This window comes from Pomacea canaliculata, linkage group LG9, assembly GCF_003073045.1.
Source record: "Pomacea canaliculata isolate SZHN2017 linkage group LG9, ASM307304v1, whole genome shotgun sequence".
Taxonomy (NCBI): Eukaryota; Metazoa; Mollusca; class Gastropoda; order Architaenioglossa; family Ampullariidae; genus Pomacea; species Pomacea canaliculata.
In genome coordinates this window covers 4,962,221-4,968,597 of record NC_037598.1, presented here as the reverse complement: position 1 = coordinate 4,968,597, position 6,377 = coordinate 4,962,221, and the positions used below count along the sequence as shown (strand labels likewise).

Sequence of the window (6,377 nt, the reverse complement as noted above, 5' to 3'; positions counted from 1 at the left end):
AACCTTTGAAGTCCCACATCGCATCGTTTCGAAAAGTTGATCCTTAATAAAAAAAAATGTTGCCAAGAAATTCTACACGTGACTAAATGAGCTCATCTACCCTGTGGAATGGAACACCACTCTCTGTGTGTACTTGTGTGCCCCTAGTGCCCTCCCACATTTTCACTGACAGGCCTTTTATCCTCCGTTCCCAGCGCGGCCCGACGTAAATAAAATCAGCTTTTGCCAGAAGAAAGTGATAAGGTCAGGATGAAAACGGCGGGGCTGGTTGCTTGGCAACAGAAAATATACAAAGTTGCGTTGCATGGGTAATTTGTTTTGTGCAGATGAAAACTGTCTCAGCAGGAGGTTGTTAGCAGGAGGAGCAGATCAGTGCTCCATGGCACAACATTACTTTTGCTCAGTTTTTAGCTCGGCTGAAAAAATCCAGACTTAACAGTCAAGATAGGAATATTTTATGCGCTGACCGAGATGCTCCTAAATGAGGAAATTTTTTATTTAAAAAAAAAATGTCGCCAGTGCAAAGAGGTTTTTTTTCCTCTCTTTTTCTTTCTATAATTCTCTCTCTCTGTGTGTTATAATATTCGCTTTGCCACCAATGGCTTATGACTCAACCCCTTGCCCTGCAGGAGGCAAGTTTTGGCGAGGGGAGCTGTGTTCACATGCTGATGAGTGTCGGTGATCACACGAAGGCGAGATGTTGAACGCAGTGTGACAATAATGTGATCCTAAGGTCACAATAACATCAATTTCTTCTGTAAAACAGTATTAGAAACTTAGAATAACTCCGAAGGGTTATTATTTTTAGTTTAACTAAAATGGTGAACTAAAAGGACTAACATTTAAAATATTGCTGAGAAGCCTACGAAAGGCATCTATGTACCTTAAAAAAACTTATTTCTTGTACACACACCTTGAGACAGTTTGCCAAATTGCACGGACACAGAGAGAAAAAATAATGAGTAACAGTAATATATCATGCTATTCTTAAGAACCTTTAGAATTTTGCTACTATACCCGCTTCGCACCTATCCACCCTTGTTAATAAATCAAGAAATGAAACTTTCCCGAGTGGTGCGACCTGACGGGTATCGGGCCAAGGAGTGAAGTGTGGGTGTGAGGCTGTTGGAAATTCCAGACTCAGTGCCACAGTGGTGCCGTGAGCTGACAGAAATAGTCTGAAAACTCTCGTGAAAAGCATGACTGCATGATGTCTTACTTTCTCCACCCCACATACCCCACACACCCACCCAACACACCCACCCCACACAACCACCCCACTCACCCACCCCACACAACCACCCCGAGCCCTGCACCAGAGCCTAGACTACACAAGGTTCGGCAGCATCATCACCGTCTAGACTCTAGACTGTCCACAATGCGGGGTCACGCCCACTGACCCGTGTCGTCTGACCCAGGCAGCAGCCCTCGCCTGACCACTGGACCGCGCGCGAAGCGGTGGGTTGGCACGTGCGACCTGTTTCGCCGTGACGAATGAGACTGGCTGCGGTCTGGACAGTTCGAAGGGATGAGAGAGTAGGGGTTGGGAGTAGGGATAGCGTGGGTGGACTGAAGGAAGAGAGAGAGAAGGAAGGAAAAAAGAGGGTACCGTTTACGGTTCTCGAGTTACCTGGCGCTACATCAAGACTCGCTGTCTCCACGGGAGCGAGACTTGGTTCGAGACCAGTCGACGTCACGTGACGGGACGACTCCGATGCCTGACGGTTTTGACGACGTCAGAGTGTCCGTTACTGTCCGGTCTTTTTCTGAAGCAGTTAGGTTCTGGCCTCCCTCTCAGCTGGAGACGGGAAGAATGTTCCTAACGCCATTAGTCGCTCCACGCCCCTGGAGTCGCGCGGTCTTGTCCGAGTGCTCAGTCAAGCGTGAACAGACTCGACAACGGATAGCCAGTCAACCGACCGAGGGTCATAACAAGTGTGTGGTCATAGGGTGAGTGTGTGGGTGAGGGTTGAGGCTGGGTGGAATATGGGTTGTGTATTTGTGTGTGTGTATATGGGTGATGGGTATGGGGTGGATGGGTTTGTATGATGTGCTAGAAAGTGTGTCTGTCTGTGTGTGCGTTCATGAGTCCAGCGCACCTCCACATCCTCACCCACCCTACACCCTGCTAACCCACCCACACCTTTTTAACGAATTTTTTTTTTTTTCAAAAGCCGCACCCACCCCTGTCTTGCTGGCGCCGTTCGCTCTCCCCAGAGAAAGTTTATTTTTCTATCGACTTCGCGCTGCAGTCGCTCCACCTCGCGTCAAGCTGCAATTTTTACCTCCCCTGCTTCCACTTAATTCTCGTAGGCTCGTCGCTTAACAACAGCAGAAAAAAACCCGAACAACTAAAATAAAGAAAGACTGGCTGGTGTCAGGGGCTGGCAAGACAGATACAAACAACTCTCAGGTGTGATTCTAATGCGGGAGGTATGCTGCCTTTAAAATGTTTTCAGCTTCCTTAGTGACACCTTTCGATGACCTGCGCGAGGTAATTGGAGGTACAAGTAAATAAAAAAAAAAGGAGAGGGTAGGAGCATCGGCCCAGCATCCCTGGGACTTAGGCAGCGCTGCTTGTAGACAAAAACGAACCAGAGGGGACCAAAACTTTGAGAGATTAGGGACAGCAACCGGAAGTTTGTGTCTTCTATCGCTTCTTCTTCACATAATGTGTTTCTCCTCCTCTATCTATCAAGCTGTCTGTCTATCCTGCTACCAAGCGGGAAAACTCTTGGGGATGATATAATGACTAAAAATAACCCAATAAAGTGTTCTTACCTTTCGAGTCTCTCAACAGCTGATGCACTTGTCTGGGTGTGGCTCCAGACGGGGTAGCTCGCCCTGGTGTAGTCTCGCTGACTCAGCTGAAAACACCCAGAACTTTCCCAGAACAGGTAAGCATGTTGCGCAAGCTCCACCACATTCTGATCCTACACCTCCACATAACAGAATCCAAACTAACACTAACAAACCAACACAAACCACAAACGCAAACAAAACTTCTCGTCAGGGGCATGCGAGCTCAGGAAAGCAGTTTTTGTATGTTTGTTTGTTTGTTCGTTTTTGTTTGTTTGTTTGTTTGTTTGTTTGTTTTACTTTATGACAAAACTGTTGTCAGTAAAATCTTTCTTAGTATTCTTGTCTCTGCAGGTCAAGTGTTTAGACTGCAGTGTCGGGGATTCTGTTTCTGGAGCCAGAACCAGCGGTGGGTGGTGGCTGATTTTATCTTGGCTCAGTTGCTAAGCGATTTCATTTTAGCCACAACATCCACTCTCCCTTATTTATTCAATCATTAATTATTGTATTAAAATCTGATTTCCTTATTAAACTATTGTAATCCTCGGAGCAACTAGAATTCGTAAGTTTAAGTGGCCCGCTGAATATATTACAAATAGCACTCAGTCCAGCAGTATGATGTTGCTGCCTCTGATGATGATGATGATTAGCCTTTGTCTTGATATGCATCTAGTCTTAAATAGCATATTAGCACCATGTGTGTTCAAATGATTCTGAGATGAACATAACCAAACAAAAAGTAAAACGCTCAACCCAGGAACTACATTAATGGAAGAAAACCTTCATCATGGAACATGATTTCAAAGCCTTATATTTAACCTGTAGTAATCAAGATGTTACGCTGATATACTAATTTATATGTGCAAAAACCAGGGTTATTATTATTAATTTTATTTTTCTTCTTATTATTATTGCACAGCGCAATGTGGAGACAAAGCAGCCTGTGACCCCAGACGACGAGTGTCAGCCATGTCGACTCACGCGGCGCGTGCGAGAGGTCGCATGCAAATCGCAATCATGATCGTGGCGGTGGATAAGCACGCTTAATTAGCCAGGTTAAAATTTTGAGTAGAACAGCTAATTACTCTTGGACAAATCTTTGGCAAATGTGAAGAAAAAAGAGACGCTATTCTCTCCCCTTTCTCTCTCTCTTTTTTTTTTTTTTCCTCTTTAAAGCGCAACCAGAGGGTGGGGCCAGAACTTTCTGCTAAAAAGACTTTCAGCTTCCTCTTGCCTTCCTCTTCTCTTCGCTTCCTTCTGAGCGACAGCTGTGGCATCTCCCTCCACCGCAAGGCGTCGCGAGCTGCAAGAGCAGGGGAGGTAATGAGCGATTAGGCAGGAACAAGACGCGGGATTACACACCTTTGCAGAAGCGCGTCGGTATCTGGCGCTGTCATCTTCCTACACAGTTATCTGGTGCGCAGATCTGAAGGTAGTTTGTTCCCATCTCCCCCCTAACCCCTCCTTTCTTCTTCTTCTCTCACCATTTGGCCTTTCATCCCAGCAGACAGATGACCGGCTAATGTCATCCCAAAAGCCCGGGCAAAATGGCGCGAAAATTAGAAGGCGCCAAAACATGAGTCGCGTCCCCTTGAAGAACCGGAAGCAGCTCCGATGCCACGGTCATTATGGGAACGTTTGGCGCGCTCGCTTGGCGTCAGCACAGGCGGAAGACGTCGCTCGCGCGCTATGATTCCGCAGTCACTCAAATGGCAACAGCCGGCACAAGTGGCCACTCGACACGCCGATGGTCGTCGGTGCCAGTGAAACTCTACTCAGCATGCGGAGACTATTTTGCTCCAAGTTTAAACAAGGGTTTGCGGGATCAGACATCAGACGGGAGTCTTGGGTTCCACTAGCGAGGGTCGGCGAGTTCACCAGTCCGCTCCCTCAGCGATCCCCCTCCAGGCTTTGTGTTTTCCGTGAGCGATGGAAAAAGACCGTATACAGTCAGAAACAGGGAAAGTAAACATACACGCAAAAGGTTACGTACATAAATATTTAAATGAGATGTGCGTTAGAAAGAAGGGAGAGAACAATGGATGCTATCTCACCCTTTAGGTGTATATGCCAGTCGCCGCCGTGACGACTGCCTCAGAGTCCAGCGAAGGAGGACACAGAGTCGCAGACTTTGAATGACCTGACCTCACTGACCCTAAGAACTACACGACGTGGGGCCAGGGCGCCAAGAACCAAGAGGCATCAGGAGCAAGAGAACCACTCAGTTCGAGACCATCGAACCCTGGCCGTCTGGAACCCCTAGTGCGAAATCACCTCAAAGTGGAAGCATTTTCCTACTAAATAAACCAAACAACCGTTTTTTAATTTGCACTAACCTTTAACTGACACGCCGACTTTTTTATATTTCATATTAATTGTATCTCTATAATTATTTCATTAAGATCGTCTATACATTAGTCTACACTTGTTTAATATTGAGTAACTTTATAACAAAGTGTTTACAAGATAAAAACAAGTCGGACAGTGAGTTGTTCCTACTGACGATCCGAATCATGTCCAATCAAAATTTTGGTTACAAAACTATCGCTTACTTGCTCTTTAATATTCATGTTGATTTTGTTAAATAATAAGTAAACATGCTGTAACCTTTTGCACTCTTGCAGTGAGCCACTCGCTCTGAAATAGAATTGACTGTTTCGCATACTTTCATCTCCTTGTTTTTTTTTTTTTCGACAAGGGAGTTAAGTCAGTCAGCTGCAGGGGTAGATAACAGCTGAAAGGTTACGACAGCACATTGTGGGTACACCTTTCTCCACCATGAACCTAGTTTGTGAGCAGGGTTCAAAGCGTTTACTGGGTAAGAACAAATCTGGGATTGAGGTTGATCCGCTCGAATTTTGTGCAGGCCGAGGAGTATCAGTCAATGTACGTTATTCACAGTAGCGGCGAGGTGTAGTGGCTACCGAAACATTTTGGCTTTAACCTGTATATAATGGGGTATGCACCCTACCTGTGATAGGTATGTCACGAGATCCATGATAATTTAGAATTCACTTCCCGTCCCCACGTAGACGATTAAAGAACTAAAACTTTCAAATCATCGCTAGATGACAGGATTTTTGAGTCGCTTTCTATTCATAGAAATTTTATTGAGGGACACAGTTTTGTAGCTGGTAACATTGTGGTTGGTAACATGATGTCAGGACAGGTTTTCTGTTTTTGTACTGAGTTCATACCAATCGTGATTTTTATAAAGTGTAGTCAGAACGAACGTTTGTGTTTAATTGCTTTTAATCGGATTTTATAGTTTTGTAGGAAGAACAGTTTGAGGATGATGAATTATTGTCGTTGTTATTTATCTTCTGCATTTTTGTTTTGTTTTGTTGGTTTTTTTTGTTTTGTTTTTTTTTGAAGATTGAGCTATGTGCGCTCTGTCCAGGTTCCCAATATACCGAGTAAAGAGGGAAAGCGAGGTGCCCGTTTACACTGTTAACTTATTTTATCTTATTTTATCTGTCTTTTTTTCTGAAATGGAGACTAGTCTCCCGGGGTACGACAGGTTGAGCAGCCCCCTGATATTTTGTTTGGTGGATATTGTGGGGATCAATACCGGTGCC

At 45.1% G+C, this 6,377-nt stretch overlaps 1 long non-coding RNA gene across 1 annotated transcript; it reads left to right on the top strand.

The window, feature by feature from the left end:
* Positions 1–1,511: 1,511 nt before the first annotated feature.
* On the top strand, positions 1,512–5,286 carry LOC112572499. The gene is made up of 3 exons (XR_003101011.1): positions 1,512–2,897; positions 3,154–3,208; positions 3,719–5,286. It is a non-coding gene; the product is annotated as an uncharacterized LOC112572499 (long non-coding RNA).
* The last annotated feature ends 1,091 nt before the right edge of the window (positions 5,287–6,377 follow it).